Source organism: Scyliorhinus torazame, chromosome 10 (assembly GCF_047496885.1).
Source record: "Scyliorhinus torazame isolate Kashiwa2021f chromosome 10, sScyTor2.1, whole genome shotgun sequence".
In the NCBI taxonomy this organism is placed as follows: domain Eukaryota; kingdom Metazoa; phylum Chordata; class Chondrichthyes; order Carcharhiniformes; family Scyliorhinidae; genus Scyliorhinus; species Scyliorhinus torazame.
In genome coordinates, this window is record NC_092716.1 from 130,533,557 (window position 1) to 130,549,775 (window position 16,219).

Sequence of the window (16,219 nt, forward strand, 5' to 3'; positions counted from 1 at the left end):
TTCAATTCTGGTCGCCACACTACCAGAAGGATGTGGAGGCTTTAGAGAGGGTGCAGAAGAGATTTACCAGAATGTTGCCTGGTATGGAGGGCATAAGCTATGAGGAGTGATTGAATAAACTCGGTCTGTTCTCTCTGGAACGAAGGAGGTTGAGGGGCGACCTGATAGAGGTCTACAAAATTATGAGGGGCATCGACAGAGTGGATAGTCAGAGGCTTTTCCCCAGGGTAGAGGGGTCAATTACTAGGGGGCATAGGTTTAAGGTGAGAGGGGCAAGGTTTAGAGTAGATGTACGAGGCAAGTTTTTTACGCAGAGGGTAGTGGGTGCCTGGAACTCGCTACCGGAGGAGGTAGTGGAAGCAGGGACGATAGGGACATTTAAGGGGCATCTTGACAAATATATGAATAGGATGGGAATAGAAGGATACGGACCCAGGAAGTGTAGAAGATTGTAGTTTAGTCGGGCAGTATGGTCGGCGCGGGCTTGGAGGGCCGAAGGGCCTGTTCCTGTGCTGTACATTTCTTTGTTCTTTGTTCTTTGAGGGAGGGACTTGGGCTGAGAGACAGAGAGGAGGTTGGAGGCTGGGGATGGACCGGTGGAGGTGCGGAGCATGGACAGGAGGTGGGCCTAAAAAAGGTGATGGCTGATCTGCGGTAGGGGGGGGGGGCAATGAGCCCCCCAACTAGACTGATCACCTGGAATGTTCAAGGGTTAAATGGGCCGGTCAAAAGGGCACGTGTGTTCGCGCATTTTAGGGGATTGAAGACGGACGTGGTAATGTTGCAGGAGATGCACCTTAGAGTTACGGACCAGATTAGATTGAGGAAAGGCTGGGTCAGTCAGGTCTTTCCCTCGGGACTAGATTCAAAGACTAGAAGGGTCGCGATTCTGATCAATAAGCGGGTGGTGTTTGAGGCGGGTAGAATAGCCTTGGGCGTGGGTGCTCGGTACATTATGGTCAGTGGGAAGCTAGAGGGGGTGCAGCTGGTATTAGTAAATGTGTATGCGCCAAATTGGGATGATCTGGAGTTTATAAAGAGGATGCTGGGGAAGATACCGGACCTGGACTCGCACAGGTTGGTCATGGGAGGGGACTTCAACACAGTTATTGACCCTGGCTTGGACTGGTCAAGCTCTAAAATGGGCAGGGTGCCAGCAATGGCAAAGGAACTATGAGGGTTCATGGAGCTGATGGCGGGAGTGGATCCATGGAGATTTGGGCAGCCGGGGGTGACGGAGTTCTCCTTCTACTCACACGTGCATAAAGTGTACTCCCGGATTGATTTCTTTATTTTGAGCAGGGCCTTGCTGGCTGGCGTGGTGGACACAGGGTACTCAGCGATCACAATCTCAGACCATGCTCCGCACTGGGTTAACCTGCAGGTTAGTAAAGACAGTAACCAGCGCCCGCACTGGAGGTTAGATGTGGGACTTTTGGCGGATGAAGGGGTGTGCGAGCGGCTGAGGAAATGTATTCAGAGCTACCTGCAGGTCAACGACACGGGGGAAATTTCAGCAGCGGTGGTGTGGGAAGCACTGAAGGTGGTGGTCGGGGGGAGCTGATCTCGATCCGGGCCCATAGGGAGAAGGTGGACAGGGCAGAGACGGACCGACTGGTAAAGGAGTTACTACAGATTGATAGGATGTATGCGGAGACCCCAGAGGCAGGGCTTTTAAGGGAACAGCGGAGGTTACAGGCGGAGTTTAGCTTGCTGACCACAGGGTGGAGCAGCTGAGAAAGGCGAGGGGGGCGATCTATGAACATGGAGAGAAGGCCAGCAGAATGCTTGCACAGCAGCTTAGGAAGAGGGAGGCAGCTAGGGAGATAGGGAAAGTAAAGGGGCCGGAGGGGATGAGGCACTTCTTGGAGGGGCTGAATTTCCCAAAGGTGGATGGGGAGCGGGTAGAAGGTCTGGGGGCCCCAATTGGGCTGGAAGAGATGGTGGACAAATGACATAGGCAGGAAGAGTAGCAAGGTCCTGCAAAGACATTACAGGGAGTTAGGTAGTAGGGTAAAAAACAGGATGTCTAGGATGGTAATTTCAGGATTACGCCCCGTGAGACAGCTCTCCCAACTTTGACACAAGCCCCCAGATGTTAGTATGGATGACTTTGCAGGATCGACAGGGCTGGGTTTGCTGTTGTCATTTCCGGTGCCTGGTTCGATGCCGGGTGGTCCGTCCGATTTCATTCCTTTTTGTGTTTTCATTGCGGTTGAATATAACTGAGTGGCTTGCTGGGCAATTTCAGAGAGCATTGAAGAGTCAAACACATTGCTGCGGGTCCGGAGTCACATGTAGGCCAGGCCACGGGCGGCACGGTAGCACAAGTGGCTAGCACTGTGGCTTCACAGCACCGGGGTCCCAGGTTGGATTTCCCATTGTCTGTGCGGAGTCTGCACGTTCTCCCTGTATCCGCGTGGGTTTCCTCCGGGTTCTCCGGTTTCCTCCCACAGTCCAAAGACGTGCAGGTTAGGTGGATTGGCCATGATAAATTACCCTTAGTGTCCAAAAAGGTAAGGAGGGGTTATTGGGTTACGGGGATAGTGTGGAAGTGAGGGCTTGAGTGGGTCGGTGCAGACTCGATGAACCGAATGGCCTCCTTCTGCACTGTGTGTTCTATGTTATGAGAGGCCAGGTAGGATAGCAGCTTTCCTTCCCTGAAGAATATTGGTGAACTAGCTGCGTTTTTCTGACAATCGACAATGGTTTCATGGTCATCATTAGACTTTTAGGGCGGGATTCTCCCGCAATTGGCGGGATGGCCCGACGCCGGCGCCAAGAATGGTGCGAACCACTTTGGCTTCGGGCCAACTGGAATTTGGGGAATCCTCCGCACTTCCAGGAGCTAGGCCGGCGGCAGAGGAGTTGGCGCTGTGCCAAACGCCACCGAATGGGCCGCCGCGAGTTGGCGCATGCGCAGAACCACCGGCGTGGATCCGCACATGCGCAGACCGGCCAGCGAGTTCCTGTGTGTGCGCAGGGAGGTTCTTCTCTGTGCCGGCCACGGCGGAGCTCTACAGAGGCCGGCACGGAAGGAAGGAGCGCCCCCACGGTACAGGCCCGCCCACAGATCAGCGGGGGGTCGGAGAATCCCGCCCAAAATTCCAGATATTTTATTGAGTTTAAATTCCATCACCTGACGAGGTGCATTCGAACCCGGGTCCCCTGATTATTATCCTGGGTCTCTGGATTACTAGTACAGCGACAATACCACCGCCTCCCCAAAATCACCACCACTGCCTCCGCAAAATCCTGCAAATCCACTGGCAGGATAGGTGTACCAACCTGACGCCCTCTCCCCAATATCCCCAGTAGCGAGGCACTGGTCACGCTCGATTTAATTAAATGAGCATGCCCGACACAAGATTCCCAAAACAAGTGCTCTACTCCAAGCTCCACAATGGCAAGTGATCACTAGGAGGGCAGCGAAACGCGAAAAGGACACTCTGAAAGCCTCCCTAAATAAATGCAGCATCCCCACTGACACGTGGGAATCACTTGCCCTAGAACTGGAGAAAAAGCACCCACGAAGGTGCCAATCACCTTGAACGTGGAGGGTGGAGTACGCGGAGGATAACATAAACAGCGGAAGGATAGTGCAGAATCCAGAGTGTCCCACCCACCTCACCAAACACCACCTGCCAAACCTCTGGCAGGGTCTGGGGATCCAGGATCAGACTATTCAGCCACCACAGAACCCAGCTCCCAGAGTGGAAGCAAATCATCTTCGACCCTGAGGGTCTGCGGATGGAGCTTTCCTCTGTCTGTAACCCTGTGCTGTACTTGTCCTGAGATTGTTTTTTTTTTTAACTTAGAGTACCAATTCATTTTTTTCCAATTAAGGGGTAATTTAGCGTGGACAATCCATCTAGCTTGTACATCTTTTGGGTTGTGGGGACGAAACCCACGTAAACACGGGGAGAATGTGCAAACTCCACACGGACAGTGAACCAGAGCTGGGATCGAATCTGGGACCTCGGCGCCGTGAGGCAGTAGTGCTAACCACTGCTCCACCATGCTGCCCGTCCTGAGAATGTTTGATTGGGTCAGTATAGAAGGACTTTTATTCCGTATATAGCCCCGTGCTGTACTGGTTCTGGGAGTGTTTGATGGGGACAATTGTCCAATGTAGGACAATTACTTTGCATCTAACCCTGTGCTGTACCTGTCCTGGGAGTGTTTACATAGACACATAGATACACAGAAGATAGGAGCAAGAGGAGGCCTTTTGGCCCTTCGAGCCTGCTCTGCCATTCATCACGATCATGGCTGATCATCCAACTCAATAGCCTAATCCTGCTTTCTCCCCATTGCCTTTGATCCCATTTTCCCCAAGCCCTGTGGTAATGAATTCCACAGGCTCACCACTCTTTGTGTGAAGAAATGTCTCCTCATCTCTTTCCGAAATGGTTTACCCTGAATCCTCAGACTGTGACCCCTGGTCTGGACACCCCAATCATTGGTAACATCTTCCCTGCATCTACCCTGTCTAGTCCTGTTAGAATTTTATAAGTCTCTATGAGATCCCCCCTCATTTTTCTGAACTCCAGCGAGAACAATCCCAACCTAGTCAATCTCTCCTCATACGACAGTCCCGCCATCCCAGGAATCAGTCTGGTAAACCTTCGCTGCACTCCCACGAGAGCAAGAACATCCTTCCTCAGAGAAGGAGAACAAAACTGCACACAATACTCCAGGTGTGGCCTCACCAAGGCCCTGTATAATTGCAGCAACACATCCCTGCTTCTATACTCGAAACCTCTCGCAATGAAGGCCAACATACCATTAGCTTTCTTTACCGCCTGCTGCACCTGCATGCTTACCTTCAGCGAATGGTGCACAAGGACACCCAGGTCACGCTGCACACTCCCCTCTTCCAATTTACAACCATTCAGGTAGGAATCTGTCTTCCTGTTTTTGCTTCCAAAATGAATAACCTCACAATTATCCAAATTATACTGCATCTGCCATTGGTTTGCCCAATCGCCCAACCTGTCCAGATCTTGCTGTAGGATCCCTGCATCCTCGTCACAATTCACCCTCCCACCTAATTTGGTATTATGAGGACAATGAGAGGGAGTTTTACTCTATATCTAACCCTGTGCTGTACCTGTCCTGTGAGTGTTTGATGGGACAGTGTAAACAGAGGTGTACTCTGTGTGTAATCCTGTGTTGGACATGCCCTGGAAGTATTTGGTTGGAGTGAGTCATGGTTTAGGTCCATGGAGAATGAGTGATCCAGTATCATTGGTGTTACACAGCTATATCTGTGATAAATAAGAATCACTGTACTTGGCATCCACTTTAATCAGCTCGTTGTGACTAAGCCAGAGAAGGGGTTACTCCTGGTCAAATACCAACCAGGGTCCAGTAAAGCTGATGTAAGAGAGGGACACATCAGTCACTGCTGCAGGCATGTCCAAACTACCAGTTATATTTTGTTTTTACCTTTGTGTTGAAAGAAAGAAAGGATGTGGGATCCAGGAAATACAATCCTCATTCCTAAAGCTGAAGTCTGGTGTTCAGAAGTAATGGACTCCCTCAGATACTCCTCCTCTTGGGCCTTTTTGCAACCTCGCTACACCAGCTCGCTCTCTCTCGTTTCTTTTTAAATAAGGTCCTTTTAATCCGTCAGACAGTGTGCCAAGCACAACATTCTAAAACGTTCTTGCACTTACATCTAAGAAAATCATAGGGAGCAAGTACATTTACACATTGGTAAAACAGAATAATTAAATTTGACAAAATCCACAAAAGATGTACCAACAATTTCAATCTCTCATTACTTAATTGTAAGTCCATTCAGAAACTTAGGGAGCTCTCACCACACTCCAAATTGCACAGCCAGCTAGTCCATGCAGAATTCTGGAATGTCCACCTGTCAGGCAATCCGAGGCTCTGTCTGAACACAAAATAAAGCAGTCTTATTGGCCTCTAATCACATTTTTCCTTGCGGAATCGTCTTTCCACCTCTGAATCCTCCAAATCCACCTCGACCACCGCCTCCTTGGCCACCACAACCTCTGCCTCCAAATCCATGCCGAGTCGTGAACACCGCCAAGTCCATCACACGAACCTGCCTCCCATTCATTGACTCCATTTACAACTCCCACTGCCTGGGGAAAGCGGGCAGCATAATCAAAGACCCCTCCCACCCGGCTTACTCACTCTTCCAACTCCTCCCATTCGGCAGGAGATACAGAAGTCTGAGAACACGCACAAACAGACTCAAAAACAGCTTCCCCGCTGTTACCAGACTCCTAAATGACCCTCTTATGGACTGACCTCATTAACACTACACCCCTGTATGCTTCACCCGATGCCGGTGTTTATGTAGTTACATTGTGTAGCCCTATTATGTTTTTTTTTCCTTTTCTTTTCATGTACTTAATGATCTGTTGAGTTGCTCGCAGAAAACTACTTTTCACTGTACCTTGGTACACGGGACAATAAACAAAATCCAATCCAATCCAATCAAAATCCACCACGACCTCTTCTCCCTCTTCCAAAACCTCCGCCAAAGCCTCTACCAAAACCACCACGACCACCTCACTGGTTTTCGCCTTTCTCTCTCTCTTTCAATACCCAATCCCAACCCTGATCTCAAACCCAACCATGAAGGATCTGAGAATGATACCACATAGCAGAGGCCATTGTCCCCATTGTGCCTCTGTTGGCTTTTTGGGTATGCTATCTCATTAACCACTTGCTTTTGTATCCAATAAGAACCCTGTGATATTTTAACCTTCAGATATTTTTGATATTTCTTAATGGACTTGTGCAGTCACAGGGAATCACTGAATTGTTACAGCAAAGAACGAGTCCATTCGGCCCACCTGTTCTGCAATGGCTCTGTGAATGAGTGATTCACCTTGTGCCATTTCCCTGCCCTCTGCCCATGGCACTGCACCTTTCATTGTCAGACAACATTCTAATGTGACTGCTTTGATTGAACCTCTCTCTGCCACACTTCCAGACAGTGCATTCCAGATCCAGCCACTCACTCTGTGAACCTGTTATAGAGTCATACAGTACAGAAGAGGCCATTTGGACAATCAAATCTGCACTGACAAAAAGAACTAAGGGCGTGATTCTCCCCCAAAATTTCTAAGTTAATTTGTGGCGGGTTTTTCAGAGAGTTTCCTGCCGGCTCTGCGGGCGGGTTCCCCACCGCTATTCAATGAAACTTAGTCACTTTTTTGGGCCCTGGGGAGTTTCTCACCGGTATAGGCCACACCTAGAAGGTGGGGTTCTCCATTGGCTGTTGGCTGGAATCGGGAAACGCGATTGGGCAGATAATAGGTTCCCACGCCAATATTGTGGCGGGCGCCAATTTGACGCCAAATCGCATTTCTGTCACTTCGACAGCAGTGTCAATGTGTTCCAGAACGCACGTACAGTAAACACTATTTGCATATCATTAGTGGGCCCGAGCAGGTATTCTCCGGGACCTCCGTGATTCTCTGCCTCCAATGGGCCGAGTTCCCGATGGCGGGGTTCACTTGTGCTTTTATAAATTGTGAAACCGGCGTTGTGGCTGATGAAGGAGAGAGAGAGGGGGTAGGACACAGAGAGGCGCTACTGAGGGCTGCCGGCCGGACACTGGCTGGGCTGGCTGGGGTGGGGGTGGCCCTGCCCGGGTCAGGGGCATTGCCCAGGCACGGACCCCCCCAACCCAGCCACCACCTGCCGACGGCTCACCCAGGACAACGCCCACAGTAGCCCCTCCGGGGGCACAGGGCAGGGGCTCTGGAGCAGTGCCAAACGACAGTACCCCTGGCATCAGGGACAGGTGCCAGGTCCAAACGTCCCCACAGTGCCGGGAAACGATGGGGCCAGGGGTGCAGAGATGTGGGGGGGAATCATGCGGGGGCAGAGCCGGCAGTACCAAGAGGCCACCATGTAGCCCGTTGGACCTGGTTGGGCACACACCATGCTAACATGTCGGCCTTTCACCCCCTACAGAAATGGATATTGGGATTCAACCAGCAATGGTGGTCTTCCTCCTAGTCGCTGCAGCCCTGGGGTCGCCCGCATTGTGGCGGCCTGCTGTGTCCTCCACAACATTGCGCAGCAGAGAGATGACATGCTGGAGGAGGAGGAGGAGGAACGCCAGGGCTCGTCCGACGAGGAGGATGCAGGTGAGGGGGAGGATGGGCAGGACATGGGGTTCAGGCAGGCACGGGAGGTCGCACGACATCTGCGCCAGGGCCAACGTGCACGGGACGCTCTGATCGCCTACAGGTTCACCGACTAGGGACTGGCCCGCGGCACGGACACCACATCCCATCCCCACACACCCTCAGCCCCACATGGGGGGGTGGAATCGGAGGTGCTGCGATGTTCCGGCACCTCCCCTGCGGGAATCACCGGCACGGGCACCATCACCACCTCCTCCCTCGGAGTGCCCGATGACCCCCGGGCTACTCCATAGGACGGGGGTGCGAGTGGAGTGATCCCCTGAGGCTCCCCCGTCACCCGGCGCTGCCAGTCCTGGACGCCCACTCTGGTCTCCACCATGGTCTGCATGCTCACGACCATGGAGCACAGGGAGTGGACCATCTCCGTCTGGGACTGCGCCACATCACGCTGCGACTGTGCCACCACCTCCTGGGTTTGTGTCACATCAGCCAGTGACTGCGTCAGCAGTGACTGGGCGGCACCGTAGCACAATGGTTAGCATTGTTGTTTCACAGCGCCAGGGACCCGGGTTCGATTCCCGGCTTGGGTCACTGTCTGCGTGGAGTCTGCACATTCTCCCTGTGTCTGCGTGGGTTTCCTCCGGGTGCTCTGGTTTCCTCCCGCAAGTCCCGAAAGACGCGCTGTTAGGTAAATTTGACATTCTGAATTCTCCCTCTGTGTACCCGAACAGGTGCGGATGTGTGGAGACTAGGGGCTTTTCACAGTAACTTCATTGCAGTGTTAATGTGAGCCTACTTGTGACAATAATAAATGTTTATTATTATCTCCCTCTGGGACTGGGCCACATCGGCCAGCACCTGGGCAATGCACTGTGACTGGGCCACGCTCAGAAGCACCGCTGCCATTTCCAGGTGGCTCTGGGGCATGGTCACCTGTGAGACGACAGCCCTGTCCTGGGCCTCGGCCAGCACCTGCACAGAATGCCCCAGGCATTAGATTAGGATTGTAGATTAGGATTGTTTTCGTTGGAAAGACGGAGGTTGAGGGGGGACCTGATTGAGGTCTACAGAATTCTGAGAGGTATGGACAGGGTGGATAGCAACAAGCTTTTTCCAAGAGTGGGCGTGTCAATTACAAGGGGACACGAGTTCAAGGTGAGAGGGGGAAAGTTTAAGGGAGATGTGCGTGGAAAGTTTTTTTAAGCGGAGGGTGGTGGGTGCCTGGAACGCTTTGCCAGCGGAGGTGGTAGAGGCGGGCACGATAGCATCTTTTAAGATGCATCTAGACAGATATATGAACGGGCGGGGAACAGAGGGAAGTAGATCCTTGGAAAATAGGCGACAGGTTTAGATAAAGGATCTGGATCGGCGCAGGCTGGGAGGGCCGAAGGGCCTGTTCCTGTGCTGTAATTTTCTTTGTTCTTTGTAGACCTTGGACATGCTGATCCATAGCCACCACCGTTGCCCCAATGTCTCCACTGCGGACGCCACCCATGCAGTGTTGGCCTGGGTGGCACGCATGGCCGGCACCACCTCCTGCTGCTGCACCTGCAGGCTCTGGATGCTCACCGACAACCTCTCATGTAGTCCCTGGCTCTGTGACTGCATCTCCACAATCGATGGGACTGTCTGTTCCAGAAGCTCGAAGCGCATCGGGACGGCAGCTATTCCCTGGGATCAGACTGCCCTCCGATCATCCGCCTCCTCAGGCATTCTTACCTCCTCCTGCTCGACTGGATGAACTGTGTGGTGCGCACCAGATAGTGTCCCAGGAGCCTCTTCACTAAAGTACCCAACCGAGGCGCGTGTCTCTGGGATGGTGGTGGGTGTTGGAGACAGCTGTGACGGGAAATCAGTGTCATCCCCGGACTCGAGCTCCAGGGTCTCCTGAGTCGCGGGTGGAGAGCTGGTGTCTGAGCTGCTCTTATCGCTGCTCGGCTCACTGGGGGCTCTGGCTGTGGCACTGGCTCGGGAGGGGAACGCCAGATGGGCCCCCTCCATCACCAGCAGGTCCTGCAAGACACAAGACAAGATGCATGATTAGACCACAGGCTAGGGGTGGTGGTGAGGTTGAGCGTGGGTTGGGGTGGGGTCGTGTTGGGGTGGTGTGGGGGTGATGGTGGGGTGGGGGTGGGGGTGGAGGTGGGGTGGGTGTGGGAATGGTGCAGGGGTGGTGTGGGGTTGGGGGTGAGGGGGGTATGGGTTGAGGGTGGTGTGGGGGTGATGTGGGGGTGGGGTGGTGAGGGTGGGAGTGGGGTGGATATGGGTTGAGGGTGGTGTGGGGGTGAAGTGGGTGTGGGGGTGGGGTGGCGCAGGGTGGTGTAGGGGTTGTGTGGGGGTGGTGTGGGGGTGAGGGTGGGGGTGAGGAGGGTATGGGGTGAGGTTGGTGTGGGAGTAAGGGTGGGGTACGGGTGGTGTTGGAGTTGACATACGTGTCACGGGGAACCGCAACTGAGCAGGGTCTCACTTCCCAGCCCGCAGCCAAACTCCGCCTCGGCGACCTCCCTTTCCTCCGGGCCGCCAACCACATCCAGAGCCCTCTGCTCAGCCACAGTTCCGGCGGCCCCCCTCCTGTCTTCTCACACTCCCGGCGGTTGCACGTGGCCTTCCCCTGGTGGGGGGTGGAGGAGGGGGGGAAACAGAAAATGGCGGTGTCAGACAGTCCGACACATGCAGCCCAGGGGGTGGCCAGCTTGTGGCCTCAGTGGTCAGGGCACCCAGCCATGGTGGCCGGTGTAGGTGCCAGCATGTGGGGCAGGGTGGAGGTTCGGTCGCCCTCCAGGTTGGGGGGGTGGGGTTACAGGGGTTAGTGCCAGGGACACAGTGCTGCCTACTCACCCTGGCCGCCCTCAGGAGGTCTAAAAGTTTTTTGCGACACTGCTGTCTGATCCGGACAACTTTGCCCTCGGCGCTGACCACCTCTGCCACCTTTGCCCAGGCACGATGAATGGTGGCAGCTGGCAGCCTTCTTCCCAGGCCGTGGTACAGAGTCATCCACCTCTCCTCCACCATGTCCAGGAGGGTCTCCAGCTCGGCATCCTTGAACCTTGGTGCCGCTCTCCTTGGTGCCATCTTGTTGACTGGGATGGTGTGTGTGGAGAGTGAAGTGTGTATATGCGGCTGTGGCTTGTCAGCTTCCTGAGTGTCAATCGTGATACTGACGAATCAGGCACCATTTCCCATCAGAATCGATTGAGTTCAACATGGCGGAATCGGTCCAGGTGTGGCGCCAGTTTTGCTGTCGTGAAAGTTCACAAATTCTGCATCAGCATCAACACTCAGAAACGGAGAAATCCACCCAGAATTTCTTTTAGCGCTGGGGAACTGAACTCAGAAATCGGGCCGCCATTTTGAAAGGGTACCTCGATCTCTCGGTGAGCTTGTGAGTCCACCACCGCCCATGGGCAATTGTCATGGGAGTGTACCTTTAAGAAATGGGTGTTTATCAAATAGCTGCAGTGGTGTCATTGTGTGAGTGGAGCTGGGCTGTGTCTCTGGCTTTTACTTTCGTTTTGAACTGGACGCTGTTTGTGGCGTTGTCTTTTACTTTCGTTTTAGGCAGTTGAAAGCTGAATTCAGACAAGGAAGGTTCATTTTGTCGCTTTGTCTGTATGTTAAAAGGTCACTTGATAATTTAAAAGTGATAACTGTCTTGTGTAAAGAATTTATACCTACTGCTTCGTTAAAAAGGGTGTTTGGCTTATGGATGTTGTTCGGAAAGTTATTAAGGGTTTCCTATAGAGTACTGTATCTGTATGGGGTATTTGTGTTGGTAATTGATAAAATGTTTATTGTGTGTTTATAAAATGTTAACTGAATTCATAGAATAAACATTGTTTTGTTTAAAAATACTTAAGGGGCGACATTCTCCGACCCCCCGCCGGGTCAGAGAATCGCCGGGGGCTGGCGTGAATCTCGCCCCCGCCGGTTGCCGAATACTCCGGCACCGGAGATTCGGCGGGTGCGGGAATCGCGCCGCGCCGGTTAGCGGGCCCCCCCCGGCGATTCTCCAGCCCGGATGGGCCGAAGTCCCGCTGCTAGAATGCCTGTCCTGCCGGCGTGGATTAAACCACCTCTCTTACCGGCGGGACAAGGCGGCGCGGGTGGGCTCCGGGGTCCTGGGGGGGAGCGCGGGGCGATCTGGCCCCGGGGGGGTGCCCCCATGGTGGCCTGGCCCGCGATCGGGGCCCACCGATCCGCGGGCAGGCCTGTGCCGTGGGGGCACTCTTTTCCTTCCGCCTTCGCCATGGTCTCCACCATGGCGGAGGCGGAAGAGACCCCCCCCACTGCGCTTGCGCGGGGATGCCGTGAGCGGCCGCTGACGCTCCGGCGCATAAGAACATAAGAACTAGGAACAGGAGTCGGCCATCTGGCCCCTCGAGCCTGCTCCGCCATTTAATGAGATCATGGCTGATCTTTGTGGACTCAGCACCAGTCTCCGGCCCGTACACCATATCCCCGAATCCCTTTATTCTTTATAAGAACATAAGAACTATGTTCTTATGCACCGCCCGGCAATGCCATTTCCGCGCCAGCTGGCAGGGCACCAAAGGCCTTTCCCGCCAGCTGGCGGGGTGGAAATCAGTCCGGCGCGGGCCTAGCCCCTCAATGTTAGGGCTCGGCCCCTCAAGATGCGGAGGATTCCGCCCCTTTGGGGCGGCGCGATGCCGGACTGATTTGCGCCGTTTTTGGCGCCGGTCGGCGGACATCGCGCCGATTACGGAGAATTTCGCCCAAGGTCTCTGTTGCATAACACCTGGAAAGTAGTCACTTGTGCTCCTCATAACCAAAATCAATAAACAGTTGTAGGTCAGGTAAACTCCATGGCATACTTTGGAGTTTTCTAATCCCTGGCCCATAACACAATGTCAACCCCACCACATGGGCACTACCCCACACCTCACAAGTGTGAACACTGAACATGGGGTCCTTGGGGGTCCCCCTCTTCAGGAGCCCCCAAGGCCCCTTACAGCACCCCCTCTCTTCCAGGACCCCACCGTCACCCCACAACCTCCTGGAGGCCCCCTCTTACCTGCTCTGCACACCGCCACCCTTCAAACATCCCTTCCCCCGCCTTTCATTGGCAAGGCTCCCCTCAGCCCCTGGCCCTTGGCAGTGCCATTCTGGCACCCGGGAACCCTTGCACTAGCACCCAGACAGTTTTACATCCAGCTTGGCAGTGCCACCCATGCACCTTGGCAGTGCTAGGGTGGCAGTGCCAAGGTGCCAGCTGGACAGTGCCAAGATGCCCACATCCAGAAAGAGGGCTGTCTCTCTCTCTCTCTCTCTCTCCCATCCCCCCCCCCCTCCCCAGGCAGTGCATTCCAGACTCCCACCATCCTCTGGGTGAAAACATTTTTATCAAAACCTCCTGCCTCTCACCTTAAAATTTTACCACCTCATTATTGACCCTTCATCTAAGGGTGCTGTCTATCCCTCCTGTCCATCCCCTCATACACCCCACTACCATACACTTTCTCTGCTCCAAAGAAAACACCTGAGCTTATTCAGCCTCTCTTCATAGCTAAAATGCTCCATCCTAGGCCACATCCTGGTGAATCTCCTCTGCACCCTCTCCAGTGCAATCACATCCTTCCTATAGTGTGGTGACCAGAACTGCACACCAAACTCCAGCTGTGGCCTCACCAAAGTCCTGTACAGCTCCAGCATAACCTCCCTGCTCTCATAATCTGTGTCACAACTGAGAAAGACAAGTGTCCCATATGCCTTCGTAACTATTTTATTAACCTGTCCTGCCGCCTTCAGGGATCTGTGGACAAGCATCCCAAAATCTCTCTGTTCCTCTGAGCTTCATAGAGTCTAGCCATTCATTGAGTACTCCCTTGTCTTGTTACTCCTTCCAATGCACTTCAGCTCACATTTTTCAGGGTTAAATTCCATCTGCCACTGATCTGCCCATTTGACCAATTCATCTATATCTTCCTGCAACCTAAGACCTTCTTCACTGTCTACCACCCTGCCATTCGTCGTGTCATCTGCAAACTTTCTTATCATCCCCCCTACGTTCTGATCTATATTATGGGCGGCACAGTAGCACAGTGGTTAGCACAGTTCCTTTACTGCGCCAGGGTCCCAGGTTCGATTTCCGGCTTGGGCCACTGTCTGTGCGGTCTCTGTACATTCTCCCCGTGTCTGTGTGGGTTTCCTCCGGGTGGTCTGGTTTCTTCCCACAAGTCCTGGAAGACGTGCTTGTTAGGTAATTTGGACATTCTGAATTCTCCCTCAGTGTACAGACTAGGGGCTTTTCACAGTAACTTCATTGCAGTGTTAATGTAAGCCTAGCACTAACCCTTGTGGTACACCATTGGACACTGGTCTCCAGTCACACAAACAACCTTCTATCACTACCCTCTCTCTCCTATGACGAATCCAGTTTTGGATCCAATTTGCCAAGTTACCATGTGCTTTTACCTTGTTTATAAGTCACCCTTGTCAAAGGCTTTGCTGAAAAAAAAAACATAAACAATATCAGCTGCACTGCACTGTCATCAACGCACACCTGGGCACCTCCTCAAAAACTTCACTCAGATTTGTTAGATGTGACCTCTCTCTGACAAAGCCATGTTTTGTTTTGAATTTTAGAGTACCCAATTATTTTTTTCCCAATTAAGGGGCAATTTAGTGTGGCCAATCCACCTAACCTGCACATCTTTGGGTTCAGGGGGTGAAACTCACGCAGACATGGGGAGAATGTGCAAACTCCACAGGGGCAGTGCCCCAGGGCCGGGATGGAACCCGGGTCCTCAGCGCCGCAGTCCCAGTGCTAACCACTGCGCCACATGCCGCCCTGACAAAGCCATGTTGACTGTCCCTGATCAAACCTTGCCTCTTCAAGTGACGATTAATCAGTCCTTCAGAAATTTCACCATTAGTTTCCTTACCATTGATGTGAGCCTCACTGATCTCTAATTCCCTAATATTTCTCTACCACCCTTCTTTAAAAGCGGAACCATATTAGCCATACTCTAATCATCTGGCACTTCACCCATGACCGAGAGGAATTTAAAAATTGAGTCATAGCCCCTGTAATTTCCTCCCTCGCCTCCCTCAGCAGCCTGGGATACAACTCATTCGAATTTGGGGATTTGTCCACTTTTAAGTCCAGCAAAACCTCCAGTACCTCCTCACTCACTAAGTCAAAGTGTTCAAGAACCTCACAGTCCCTCTCCCCGAATTCTGTACCTACAGTCTCCTCCAAAATGAAGACAGATATGAAGTACTCATTTAGCACCCTACCAAAGTCCTCCAGTTCCAAAAAATTGCCACCTTGGTCCTTAACGGGCCCTATTCTTTCCCTGGTTATCCCCTTCCGCTTAATATATTTATGAATATCTTGGAATTCTCCCTAATCCTACCTGCCAGTGATTTTTCATGCCCCCTCTTTGCTCTCCTAATTGCTTTCTTAAGATCCCCCTTACACGTTCTATACACCGCTAAGGCCTTCACTGATTTACTCTCTTTGTACCTACCAAAAGCCTCTCTCTTACTTATCCAGTCCTGAATATTCCTCGACATCCAGGGTTCTCTGGGCTTGTTACTCCTACATTTCACCGTCAAGGGAACATGCTTGGCGTTTACTTTCCCATTTCCTTTGAATGTCACCCTCCCTGTCCCTCGCTGGCCAGCTGTAGATTTTCCCACAAGAAGCTGTTCCCAGTCTACTTTGTCCAGATCTTGCCATATTTGAATAAAATCTGCCTTGCACCAATCCAAAACCGTTTTTTGCAGACCATTTTTTTTCTTTTCCGTAACAAAGTTAAATCATACTGTGTTGTGGTCGCTGTCACTAAAATGCTCCCCCACTGCCACCTTCCCATATAGCTTCATGACTAAAAATAATACAGACCTTACAAATCCTTGCACACAGTTTTCTCATAAACAGGCAATTCAGGGCCTTTGAAGCTTTAGGTTCCTGGAATCTAAAGCAGCACCGATACCATAGTCAAAATCATAGAACATACAGTGCAGAAGGAGGCTATTCGGCCCATCGAGTCTGCACCGACCCACTTAGGCCCTCGTTTCCACTCTATCCCCCGAACCCAATAACCCCTCCT

General features: G+C 52.6%; 1 protein-coding gene across 7 annotated transcripts in view; it reads left to right on the top strand.

Moving 5' to 3' along the window:
* nr1h3 (nuclear receptor subfamily 1, group H, member 3) overlaps nt 1–16,219 on the top strand; it is a 376,600-nt gene that overhangs the window by 107,624 nt on the left and 252,757 nt on the right. For 2 of the 7 annotated variants that reach the window (XM_072518740.1, XM_072518743.1), the window contains exon 2: nt 1,303–1,384. The exons of the other annotated variants lie outside the window; for them this stretch is intronic. The gene's annotated coding sequence lies outside the window, so the exon portion shown is untranslated. The remainder of the gene's footprint in view (nt 1–1,302; nt 1,385–16,219) is intronic. 7 annotated transcript variants of the gene reach the window in all.